The sequence below is a fragment of the Crocuta crocuta genome, unplaced genomic scaffold (assembly GCF_008692635.1).
Source record: "Crocuta crocuta isolate KB4526 unplaced genomic scaffold, BGI_CrCroc_1.0 scaffold179, whole genome shotgun sequence".
In the NCBI taxonomy this organism is placed as follows: domain Eukaryota; kingdom Metazoa; phylum Chordata; class Mammalia; order Carnivora; family Hyaenidae; genus Crocuta; species Crocuta crocuta.
The window spans coordinates 7441526-7455657 of NW_027551568.1; positions in this window are offsets into that span (position 1 = coordinate 7441526).

The following is a 14132-nucleotide window of genomic DNA, read 5'->3' on the forward strand; positions in this document are numbered from 1 at the left end:
CAGCATTATTTACAATAGCCAAATTATGGAAACAACCTAAATTCTCATTACATACATGCATACATATATATTATATATATATTATATATTATATATATATATAATGAAAACCATATACCTTGGTTTGTGAGCATAATTCATTCCAGAAACATGCCTGTAATCCAAAGCACTTGTATGTCAAAACACATTTCCCTACATGAAATAATGGAAACTCAGATGATTTGTCCCACAACCCAAAAGTGTTCATATAAAAATGATTACAATGCTGCAATATAATACAAAATAATAAGAATATGCAAAATATAAAGAAAAATAAACAAATTAACCTGAACTGACCTTTGAAAACTTCCGTGGCCAGTGTGAGGGAGACAAGAGAGGGGAGGGTTATTGTGTAGAATGACTTTCACTATCACTAATGGAATCACTGCTATTTATTGGCTCAATGGAATCTTTTTTCTTTTCATGCAACTTTCACAAGGAACCTATCCAATGACACCTGCTTTTGCTTCCTCTTGAGGATTTTGTGAAAATGTGACATTGCATTGTCATTAAACAGATTCACCGCTCACACTGCGACAGCCTTATTTGGGTGGTGCTTTTCTACAAATCTTGCGCTGTTTCCCACATTTGCACATCTCCCTATCTCATTTGAAGTGAGGGATTCTTCCACCTTTTTCTCCTCCTCCTCTGCAGACAAGATGCAGACGCAGACTTCTTATAAAATCTTGCAATTTCAGCCACTCACATACCTCATTCATACTTCTTGATGATTTCCCTCTTAATGTACACCATAATCATCTCCTTCTTCTTAGCACTTATCTTTTCAACCTTTCTCTGCATAGGGGCCATTGTATACACTCGCATGGATGTTGACTGTAGTACAGTATTAATAAACTCATGTCATATACTGTATTTGATGTAACTGGCAATAAGGCAGCAGAAGAAAGGGTCTATATCTGCAGGCAGGCTCACCTAGAGTGAAGCAAAAAGATTCCTAAGCTTACTCTTATAAGCAAAAACAAAGGATGGTCCATAGGTGCTTTGAAGTGACAAAAAATACACCAGTGCCAGTTGTGGGCACCTTCCAACATTATGAAAAGTCACTGATTTCTGCCAAACACTGTGGCCTGAGAGTGAGCATCTGAGCATGGGAGTCAGTCACCTACAATCCCACAGTGAGAGAGAGAACCATTGGCTCTCTTTGATATATGCGTGCTTTGGATTACAAGCATATTCCCGGAATGAATTATGCTCACAAACCAAGGTTCTACTGTGTGTGTATATGTATATGTATATAATGTGTGTGTGTATATTTATATACAATGTATATATATAATCTGTGTATACATATAATGCATATATATGTAAAGTGTATATGTATATAATGGAACATTTATCAGCTATGAGAAAGAAGGAAAAATCCTACTGTTTTTGGCAACATGGATGGACCTTTAAGGCATTATGGTAAGTGAGGTAAATCAGACAGAGAAAGATAAATACTTCATGGTCTCACATGTGGAATAAAAACCAACACAGAACAGGGGCACGTGGGTGGATCAGTTGGTTAAGCATCTGATTCTTGATTTCTGCTCAGGTCATGACTTCACAGTCTTGAGATCGAGCCCTGTGTCAGTCTCCACACTGAGCATGGAGCCTGCTTAAGATTCTCACTCCCTTTGTCTCTGCCCCTCTTCCCTTCTTGTGCTCTCTCTCAAAATAAATAAAAATAAATAAATAAATAAATAAATAAATGTCAAAAATACAGAACAAAACAAGGCAAACTTATAGAAACAGAAGACAGAAAAGTAGTTACCAGGGGCTGGGCAGGGGTGGGGGGAATAGAAGTTGATAAAAAGTTACAGACTTTCAACTATAATGTGAATAAGTTCTGACGATTTAATACAGAACATGGTGACTATAGTTGACTGCACTGTATTTAAAAAGAAAAGACTGAGACTATGAGTCACAAAGCTACACAATATCCACCCCCCCCCTCCCAGATTTTAGCATCACTCCTGAGATTACTTCCTTCCAGGAAACACAGAAACCTCTGGAGAACCCTGGCATTGTATCAACATCTCACCCTTGTTCCTATTCACCAGGATGAAGTCCTAATAGTTCCAGGTGAACTCATTCAAAGCAAATGGCCACACATGAAAGTTAGTCCAGAAGAAATTGATTCACCAGAACTTCCTGGCTTCTTAGTAGGGACTAACTCAGTTAAATACTCAGCATTAATGGCTGTCTCACAGCGTACCAGCAAGAGGTATGTGCACACTGGTTTCTCCAGGAGTGCAAAAGTGGATGGCCAGTGCTCTCTAGTCTTTAGCAATTGTTTTCCACAGTGAGCAAAATCGCTTTGAAGTCTATGGAAACCAACTAGAAACATTACAAGGAAGAATGGATGTTTCCTGTAAAATAGAAAGACACATCTTCCGCTATTAATGTGGGTACACTAAAAGCATCTCTTTTTTCCTACTGTGTTTGAAATTTATTGAATAAAATCTATTGTACTGAATGCAGTATAATCAGCCTTACCTCATTTCTTAAGAACAACGCTGTTTTTTTTTTCTTTTTGAGCGTTCCAAATGGTTCTTCAATATTTAAAGTGATGTATAATCATCTATGAAATCAACTGTGGGCTCTCAGGACATAATAAACAAAAGAAAATGCTGGGAATATTCATCATTTCAAGTATCCATATTATCCAATTTATTTCAGGGTGTACCATTGCTTTTCAATTTTTCATTTTTGCTATCAGAATGTAGGCTAGCCTTAAGCATAATTCTGGCTTACATGTTAAATAGTTTATCATGAAGAATTATTATTTTATTTTTAGTGTGATTTAGCATCAAGATGATCTTATTGAGCTTACTATTTTAAGCCAACTATATTTTATTTGGAGAATTACAGTTTGGCTCTTCATTTTCCTCAGGAATATATTTGTTGAGCACATGGCTCTGTAAAACAGTAGAAAGTGTAATGTACTTGCAACAGATTCTTTGAATGTATACAAAGACCAGAAACAGAAAAGAGTAGAGAGGACAATTAGATTGGTTGGGTTTCTAGAATTTGAGATCTGAAAGCAAATTTAGACTTATTTAATTGGAAGCTATTGTTTTGTTGATGAGTTAACAGGCTCAGATTAGTTAAGTAAGATTCATTGGGTCCCACAGTGGCTTGTCAATGGCTGTATGACTCATCTAAGACCTGGATCCTTCCAGATAACCTAAGTGGCATCCAGACATGCCTTTCTGATAAATGATGGACCCCTAGAACTGTGTCATCTCTCTGCCCCTGCTTAGAATTTCATCCATTCATTCACCTGATAACCAACCCTCATTATTGGAATTTCTTCCATAAGATAATCTGATTCTCTTATCATGTAAACCACTGGTCCAAGCTCTGGCCTCTAGAAAATCAAAGTTTCATCCATGTATCTATTGACGTTATTTCCTTATTTAAAGAGAGATCTCATGTCCCATATGTTCAAGGAACTATTTATTCAACACTTTTGTGATTATTTTTAGCCGGAATTCTCTTCACATCCCATCCCAAACTCTCAAAAGTCACCCAAGAGGGTAAAAACAATACCCAGTCACTCCAATCATGCCTTCTCTTTTGGACCTGCTTGACTCAGAACAGATAAGTTCTATTCCATTAGAAAAAAATAAAAATTCCATTTCCCTGTAGGTCAAAGACTGAGTTTCCATAATGCCGCCTGTTACCAGGGAGGCAGAGGAGAGTAACTGTGGGATTCAGGATTGTGAAGCCTGGTGGTTTTTTTTAACGTTTTAATTATTTCTGAGAGAGAGAGGCAGCATGAGTAGGAGAGGGTCAGAGAGAGAGGGAGATACAGAATGTGAAGCAAAGCCCAGTGTTTTAAAATACCTTTTGCATGTCCTTCAAACAATTTCACTTCTACTTGAGGCATTCAGGCACCACAAAGGTATATCCTGATTCTTATGGACTCTTCATAGTATCTCCAGTAATTTAAGAAATCCATCACTTAGAGTTGCAATGATCAGAGTTTCAAGACCCAAAGAACATGGAATATATAAACATGAAGCTCTGGACAATCACCACTACGAGTAACTCAGTGTAGGATGGTAATAAAAACTACCATTTACGAGATATATGATAAGTTATCTCTTTTGGTCTTCACAACAACCTACATTAGGAGAATAAACAGGCTTCAAAAGGATAAATAACTCACAGAAGATAATGTATGGCAGAGTTATAATTCCAAACAAGGTATCTGCTGCCCGATCTTATGTTATGATGTCTATAAAAAGGAAATAACAAATAACAGCCCTAATTGAGGGAAGAGAATGTGGTCAGTGGCAGGTGGATATTCAAGGGGGAGTTCATGAAGAAATAAAGAGCAGCAGAAAGGCCATGAGAATAGCATCTATGTCAGGTACTAAGATAATTTTCAGTAACCTAAGCTTTAGCTATTTCAGTAGAGCATCATGGGAAAGGATGTGGTTTTAAGATCAAGTTTTGTTGGATCCTTAGCTTGGTTCCACCATCTATTGGGTGAATTGTCTTGGATAAATTGTTTAACTTTTATGTGGCTTGGATTTTTCACCTGTGAAGCGGGAGCATAAAAGTGTCATGTGTAATGAAATAATCTAAGTATGTGGCTAGTATAAAGTAGGTTAGAAGCAAATATTAGCTTCTATTACTTACTCATATTCTATTCACCTAGGCACAAAACAAAACTTTTTTCTCCCTTTATTCTTCCTTCTGTTTCAGAAATCCCTCATGTTTTCTCCCTTCATTTCTTCCTCTAACTGCTGAGTGGCTGTTAAGTATAATGTGCTGTACAGATAATGGAGATGCAGGTATACATCCGATATCATATAGCCCTAGGTCTTAAGATACTTGCAGTCTAGTGTGAGAGAGAGGGGGAGGTTAGCAAAAACTGACAACAGGTTTCAGCAAGCTCCAAATAGAAGCTTTGGTGGTGAGAGAGTGTCCAATTTAATTTAGAATTATCAAGAAGACTTTCAGAGGGAGAAACCCTTGAGTGGGTTTTGAAAGAACGAATAGAATTTTTCCATGTAGACAAGGGTGCTTACAAAAAAGAGAGTTTTGTTCATAGTCATGGAATCTTAGAACGACATAGTAGGTTTCAGCAGATGGGAGATTGATTAGATAAAGTTGAAGCACAAAGTAAAAGTGGTGGGGCGCTGTAGGACACAAAGCAGGACCTCAGGTTGCACCAAGCCGGGGACCAGTGGGATGGTAAGCTGAGATGGTCATTAAGTGTCTCCCACCCCCCTCTGCATAGACATTGCATCCTGGGCATCCAAACACACACTCAGTGCTTGGTGTTTGATTTTCCAAATAGTCTTTTGAATCTCACAACATGAATAAATTTTGGAAGTCAAGGTTTTATTTCCAAATGTTCTTATAATTTTGAGGTTTCATAAATACCCAAAGACTCAGGACATAAAATATACATTGGACTTAATAGACTGAATAAAACCATTTGATAAAAAAGAAGAGTTACTACTCTCATCCTAAATTTGGTAAAACTCCACAGGCAGGAAAGTGGGTGGTAAAGTATGAAGAGAAGCAAAAACTTATATGTTGGTGAAGTCCTTAAAAGAGATGTGAGCCCCAATTCTTCCTATCTTTTGGCCTGTGAGAGAGGCAAGATTGTGGGACTGCAAAATCTAGAATACAGGAACATATTTGAGGATCTAATGACCAAATGCCACAAGTTTCATTGCCCTTACCAACCTGTGAAGGGTAAGATTGGCTCCAAATCCCATAAAATTTCCTTGCAGAGCCTGGCAGAACTATAGTCAAGAATGTGGGTGGTGTGTGGGGAAATAGAGAGTCTGAGCCGGATTCTTAAATTTTTTAGCTGCAGAATGTCAGAGGACGGAACGTTTACATGTATCATGTCCTTAGGAAGGGGGCCAGAGTTAAGTGAAAGACTGCAAATTGCCTGAGTGCCCTCAGAGAAAGGAGGAGAGGGTTAAAAAACACTATGGACCAATGACTGGAGACCAGGAAGGACATGGGTCACAGATAAAATAAGCCTATAGTAGAGTGGATAGATTTCAACAAACAAGGACATGAGACCCTACACTCATATGATTGGCATGGCCCAATTGCCTAAAGCTTAAAGTAAAAATCACCCCAGAGATAAGATTAATGGCAGGTGGAAAGCCCTAAGTTGACTGAGAAGAAAATGTTTCTTTATCCTGAACTGATTAGGTTAAGTTTTTCTCCATGGGGTAGAGTATCAAGATAGAAATTAGCTTCACTTATTGGCAATAATCTTAATATATTTTGCTCACTATCCCCTTTTGATATCACTGAAGATGTAGACGTAACAGAAGAGACATGCCTATGGCAATAGTGGAAAGGAAGACCTGGGTGAGGAGCTATGGTAAACAGTGTTTGGATGGATGGATGGATGGATAGATGGATGGATGGATGGATGGATTGATAGATGCATGGATAGATGGATGAAGAACTGAAAAGAAAACTTCTTACCATGTTAGAAGCTATTTTTACTGTAGTTTTCCTAAGAACTTATGTAAAAATATTTAGTGTGTACAAAAAATATTTGCCTAAAACACTTCTCATTATGTGCACATAATCAAGCCTAGCCATCTCTTTTAACAGAGTCTGAGCTTCTGACAGCAGCAGAATTTATCCTGGGTAAATTTGCATCTTACTCCTTTGGTATGTTGCCTTTTCTTTGTTGTCTTTCTTTGCGTGTACCTCTGGTGCAGGTTAATGGATGCTGAGCCCATCTCAGAACATAAAATCTGCAATGTCTTTATAACCTATCATGTGTAACTTGGCACGCCCCATCTTAAAAACATTAAGCAGCCTATATTATGCTCATGTCAAGGGCAATTATTCCTCAGACTTTTTGTTTTATCACCAAAAGGACATTAGATTAGCAACAGCAGCCCTCACACAAATAAAATGAGGAACAGGAGACAGATAACCCGGTGTTGTTTCCTGAACCAAAATCGAACCTGGGCATTTGTAGCATTATTGCCAGATGCCAGACAGGATGAACATCTCTGCACAAAGTGGATTCAGCTGGAGACAAGGGCAGAGATGCTATTGAAACCTGAGCAAACTCTTCTCTGTGAATCCCCTTGGACTCCAGCTTCCTTTCCCCAAGTCTTCCCAGAAGAAGGATTTTCTACTGGACTCATCCCCTGACTGCATAGGCACTTGGGTCCTGACCTACTTTTCATTATCAGTATTTTTTTCTTTAAAATCTTCCTTTTCTCCCTACTGAGCAATAGTAATCATTATTTCTCCCATATCATTCTCCTTGGACTCCCCTGGGCTCTGTTCCGAGCCATCACCTGCCCTTCAGGTAGGATTTGCATTAGTGCTAGTTCAGCACAATCCTTTCTTTGATTAATAACAAAAACAAGAAAACAACAATGGACAGACCTGTGACAAGATGTGTTACATGAGTGTCTCCAGGGTGGACTAAACAACCAGCGGGTGCTGAATACTGCGGGTGGGGGAAGGAGCCCTTTACCAGGAACTGGGGAAAGCTGAAAGACAGTGGAGAACTGAAATTAAAGCAGGAAGAAAGAGTAAATAGACAAGCCATTTGTCCACTAATGCCTTCACACCTCACCATGGGCCATGGGCTCCGTTCGTTTTTTTTGTTTTTTTTTTTAGAGTTTTTTTTTTATGCAAAGAGAGAGGAGCAGAGAGAGAGAAAAAGAGAGAATCCCAAGCAGGTCCTGCATTGTCAACACAGAGCGGGATGCGCTCCAACTCACAAAACATGAGATCATGACCTGAGCCAAAGCAAAGAATTGGATGCTTAACCAATTGAGCCACCCAGGCACCCCAAGGCTCTGTTCATGCACATAGATAAGCAGTGGATTTGCTTCCAGCACTGTGAAGCCATCATGTTGCATCTGCTGTGTGACAACCATATCCAAGTGAGCTAAAGCTGAGAGAAGCTTTTAAAAGAAGGTATTTTTAAATATTAAAAAGGAAACACATTTTGGGTTTATCTAATATTAAAAGTCTTGGAGAGCGGGAGCTCCAGCATGCTGTAAGGTGGTACCTCTCAAACTATCTATGAGGGAGAACCCGTTTTGTCTTGTTCTTCTTCCCATTTGTTTCTGTAGAATACCACACAAATGAGAGGAGGGTTCTGATCACATGCTTGGCTCTCACAGGACTATGACATTGCTCTAAATGTTTCTAAATATTTTCTTCTAATTTCAGGACTTATCTCCTTGCTGACCAGAAACCAATGTTAAGAGGCTGGCCCAGGTNTGTTTTTTTTTTTTTTAGAGTTTTATTTTTTATGCAAAGAGAGAGGAGCAGAGAGAGAGAAAAAGAGAGAATCCCAAGCAGGTCCTGCATTGTCAACACAGAGCGGGATGCGCTCCAACTCACAAAACATGAGATCATGACCTGAGCCAAAGCAAAGAATTGGATGCTTAACCAATTGAGCCACCCAGGCACCCCAAGGCTCTGTTCATGCACATAGATAAGCAGTGGATTTGCTTCCAGCACTGTGAAGCCATCATGTTGCATCTGCTGTGTGACAACCATATCCAAGTGAGCTAAAGCTGAGAGAAGCTTTTAAAAGAAGGTATTTTTAAATATTAAAAAGGAAACACATTTTGGGTTTATCTAATATTAAAAGTCTTGGAGAGCGGGAGCTCCAGCATGCTGTAAGGTGGTACCTCTCAAACTATCTATGAGGGAGAACCCGTTTTGTCTTGTTCTTCTTCCCATTTGTTTCTGTAGAATACCACACAAATGAGAGGAGGGTTCTGATCACATGCTTGGCTCTCACAGGACTATGACATTGCTCTAAATGTTTCTAAATATTTTCTTCTAATTTCAGGACTTATCTCCTTGCTGACCAGAAACCAATGTTAAGAGGCTGGCCCAGGTCCATGGACCCCTTCTGTTCTTGTTTGCTGCCTGGCTCCACACCCTCACCTGCTCATGGAGATGAGCGTGCCTCCCCTCCAAGCACTCATCGTGGACACACGTGCAACCTCCATCCTCCAATGAGGTATGAGCAACCAACATGGCTGGTCTTCCCATTTCACAGATGAGGATATGGAAAGTCAGGGAGAATAAGCCACTTGGTGGATAATCACACAGTCAGTGAGTAGCAGATACAGGACCCCCTCCAGCCTTAGGCAAAGCCCCCTGTACATGCAGTAAGATTTGATGTTAAGTGATGCTCCACAAAAAAAAGACATTATAGGGAAATGCATTTGCTTAATGCTGCTTACTCCCATCTCTTCTTGGGCATCATGATACTCTTAAAGCAACAAACACAAAGTTCCAGGAAAAGATACTTGTTTGAATTTTGGTTCCCAGATATGTTTCATTGGAAACATTTAATAATATACAAACTGTGGAAAAGGTCCTGCCACCTATATGTCTAGTTGATAAATGGCCATTACTACCTGAGATTTCCCAGTGAGATCTACAGGTCCCCTTGAAGAGTCAAATGAACCACAAAACATTGCATTTCACTAGTCTACTTTCTTTTTTTTAAAATTTTTAATGTTTTATTTATTTCTGAGAGAGAGAGGGAGAGAAAGAGAGAGAGAGGGAGGGAGAGAGAGAGACAGCATGAACAGAGGAGGGTCAGAGAGAGAGAGCGTGATACAGAATTTGAAACAGGCTCCAGGCTCTGAGCTAGCTGTCAACACAGAGCTCGACGCAGGGCTCGAACCCACCAGCGGTGAGATCATGACCTGAGCCGAAGTCAGACACTTAACCAACTGAGCCACCCAGGCGCCCCTTCACTAGTCTACTTTCTAATCATATCATAGAGACAAAAATGTGTGATAATTAGGTATTATCCAAAAGTGCTTAGAAAAACACAAATCTTGAGATGTATCTTGATCTGAAAATCAACTGAGGCTCACTGGGTTGAGGGGCCATGGGATCTTGGTGAAGCTATGCACTTTCTCTGTAGCCCCGGTGTTCCCTAGAGTTGATACACATGTGTGTGCATGTGTGTGTGTGTGAAAAGACTATTAACAGACTAACAAATATACCCACTGTGCACGTGGTCCCTGGGATCTTTTGCAAAGCTGTGAATAAGGCTTCTGTCTATTGCCTGCAGGTCTAACAGAACACTACTCTCATGTACCAGCCTGGGAACAGCACTTAAGAAAGGAGATGCTAATAAAAAAAAGTGTGGGGGGGGACAAGTTGTGTCAAGGGAGGTTTCAAGTTCAAGCCTATCGGAAAAAGCATGAATGTTGCAGAGGTATATTGCTTATTCTCCCTGTGCAAGGCAGAGCTCCAGGAGTGAAGTTGCAGAGAACCCCAGCTCCTTTAGTTGAGATCCTCTGAAGCTTTTACACCTCAGCCACGCTTTTCCCAAGATGCTTCCACCTGAGGACTGAGCGTGGATAGCCCTGGAGCCAAGCCATTCCTGCCCAACATGACACCACCCCCTCCCGGCAATCCTTTTTCTAGTACTTTCCATGAGACTGGAGAAAATACTTTCAATGCTGCACTTTAGTCCCCCTCTTTCCCTCTCTCCATTCAAGGGTTCCATAACTACCCGGCTCTCTCTGCAAAATCCTGCCGAATCTCTCTTTTGTCCATAGCAGACATTTCCCCAAAGAATGTCTTGTGTACTTAATTCTGTCTCTTGAACTGCTGGTACTTGGTCATGGTTTGGAAAGGTAGGTGACGAAATGGAGTTTGGGGCCTGGATTACTCACTGCTTAACTAGACAGAAGGACCCACTTCTGAGTATTATGTGCATTGCGGGTAGTCCCTTTCCAGCTCCAAACTGTGGAACCAGACAGGTTATGTGCTTCCAAAATACAATGGTGGAACAGGCATGGGATAGATGGTCCCATTCCAAAAGGGATAAATAGGAAAGAAGGAAAGGGTTACAGGTCCCAAATAAGTACAAATCCTAGCATGACAGATTCCATTGGACTGTAAGGCACAAGAATAATTCTCTTTGGTTTCATGCTCTGTTCTCCAGGCCCACTGGGGTGGCAATGTCAGCTTGTCACTGCCCACGCATGGCTCTCAGTGGGGACCCCACCCATTCTGCAGCTCTCCTGGGCAGAGTTTGCATCCATATGTCTTTGATTGGAGGCCCTCTGGTCTATTAGAACCAAGCCAGTGGCCCCAATGATCTCTGAATTGCATTCAAATCCCTTCTTCCCTTGTCTTGAAGAATAGCACATGTTCACAACTAAATAACTCTGTGGTCTGGACCTATAGGATCCAAGAAATCTGACAATCTTCCTTGATTTTGTCCCATCTCTATCCCCTTCAGTTTCAACTGGCAATGTTCCTCCTCAGGCCACTGGGCTGTTGTGGTTCACACTCACACTAACCTCTTTATCAAGCTACTTGGATACATTGTTGGTGTTCTCTGCAATGTGGACAGGCTGAGCATTTTCTGAATCTTTACATTCTGGTTATTTTTGCTTAATGGTTACTTTCTCTAATTACTTCTTCAAATGAATACTACTCAACCTTAGAAAAGAAGAAAATCCTGTCATTTGTGACGACATGGATGGGCCTGGAGAACATTAGGCTACGTGAAATACTCTAGACACAGAAAGATAAATACTACAGGATCTCACTTATATGTGGAGTCTAAAATAATCAAATGCATAGGAACATAGAAAGAATGAAGGTTACCAGAGGCTGGGGGAAGAGGTAATGAAAAATGTTGCTCAAGAGATACAAAGTATCAGTTAAGCAGGATGAATAAATTCTGGAGAACCGTGTAAGGTAATGTGACTATAGCTGACACATACTTGAAAGTTGCTAAGAGGGTAGATCTTGGGTCCAAGAGCAGACACAGTAGAGGAGAAAATGCAAGATTTAATAATCATGGTAGAATGTTCCAGACAAAAACACTCAGTGAAAACTTATTAGTTTTGCTAAATAAAAGCCCTAGTTGGGAAAATCAGGGGCCCTGTAAAATGGAATGGGGACATTTGTACAGATACTTCTAAGGATATCAGCTCTACAGACTCACCTGGACCACCAGAGCCTTCCAGGCTAGCACAGCCTTCCTTAGTTAGAGCAAACACTTCCCTTGTGCAGGAAGATGCTGCTGGGACTTTCCCCAACAAAGCAATAAGTTCTCCCTTCTAGAGCCACATGCTTCTGCTCTTTTGGTTGATTGACCAATAACTATGGATAAATCTCACCATATCAGGCCTGGCTGGGGATTTGTTGGGCTTGATAGAAATAAAACACTATACCCTGAAGGAGCTATAAGCATCACCTAGCATGCACTGGCAGGAGCCAGGGGAGTATTCCTGGAATTGGATTTTAAGAGTGTTTGATCAAGCAGATTGGAACATAAGGCTGGGGAAGCAATAATTCACTGACTAGAAGCAGCTTTTCATGACAAGAGATTTAGCACCTTGATAAGACCCTAGAACCAGAATAGGGCAGATTCACTGTAAGGATGGATCTCAGAAGCCAGGGGGAAGTGATACCCCATGCTGAACAAAGTAAGATTTCCTGAGTTGCTGTAACTAACAGTGAAGGAAAGAATAAAGAGGCTGAGAAAATCAGGCACAGTGGAATGGTTGTGTCACATGAAGCAGGAAGATCCACTAGAAGAACATATTCCGTGGAGGGCCCATTCAGTCCCATTCATCAAAGCCATCAAGGCCATGCTTATGACAGAGGCAGTGGTCTTCCTAAGAATTTCCATGATGACTCTCCTCTAAAGAGCAAGGTGAATTGCAGAATGGTCTTCACAGAGCTGGGTTCATCAATATTCATGGGGATCATGGAACCCTCCAGAAATAGAGGCCAGGTGGCATTACTTAACCTCCAGTAGTGGTGGGTGGGAAGGGCTGCAGTTTCCATTACAACCCAGGAGCATGAGGAGCGGGAGCTTGACCCCAGAGGCAGCTTTGGTCTCAGTTCATACAATACTGTGTCCTTGGGGACAAAATAGATTGCTGATAAAGGAAACTCCTCCCATCTACTCTCAAAAGAAGACAAGAATGAAGGCACATGAGGCTGTGGACAGTAGCTCCAATACAGGAAAAAAAAAAAAAAACTAAACCAAACCAAACCAAAACAAAACTGTCATGGATACTTGTTCACTTCCCAGAGCCAAGGCAATTTTTAGGTCTGGAATTCACTGACTTGGAAGGACGGAGTCTGCAATAACATGGTGGGAGGACTTGTCCACAGTAGAGGTGCCTCTAGTCCTTCCCCAAAAAAGGTCTGTGGTCATTTATTCAGGCTGTTCAAGAGGAATCACCATCATTTTGACATAAAGTGTACATAAAGTCAGAGATAACACTGACACCTGGAAAGACATCATGGCCTCCCAGTTAGAATGTAGGTATATGGGAACCAGGTAAGTAAAGTCATAGCTACAATCCAGCATAAAGTGAATTTACTTGGTGTATGCCCCCTCTTGGTAGTAATGTCCCAATTTTTTTGTTTAATTGGCAATGACCTATTAGGTAGTGGGGTAAATCCCACATTGGGTATTTAGCCTCCAGGGTAAAATCTGTCATAGTTAGAAAGGCCAAGAGAACACATGTAGGAATGCTTCTTTGCCCCATATATTGGACAACGTGGAACACTGCGGTCTTCGAGTGAGCCTGAAGCAGAAAAAGTGTCTGTGGTAGACCTGGTCGGTTCTAAGCAGCTTTGCAACTATAGTGTTGGAGATGGTGATGATGGGAAAAGATGGAGTATGGGAAGCCACAGTGGGAGAATCAAGCCCTACAGACCTAGAGCAAGGACATGTCATCCATGGTAGAGAATTCTAATACAATCAACAATTAACTCCTGACATGTTACTGGATACCAGTAGATATGGAGCACTTGAGTATGGGGAGCAAGTCACCATACATTCAGACTATCTATTAGGAGATGATTCTATTTGGCTTGCCAGTAAAAATTTTGGACAACCTATGACTATGGGATTTGGTATCGATCCATTGTAAACTGAAAATTATACATCAGGATTAAGACCAAGGAAGATCAAATGGCACCAACAGCTGCATGGTCAAATGGCCCAGACCCATTGTTACACAGCACTTATTATTGTGTGTGTGTGTGAGAGAGAGAGAAGGTAGCATATGACCACCTGAGAGAAGAGAGAACTTCCCAAGCTC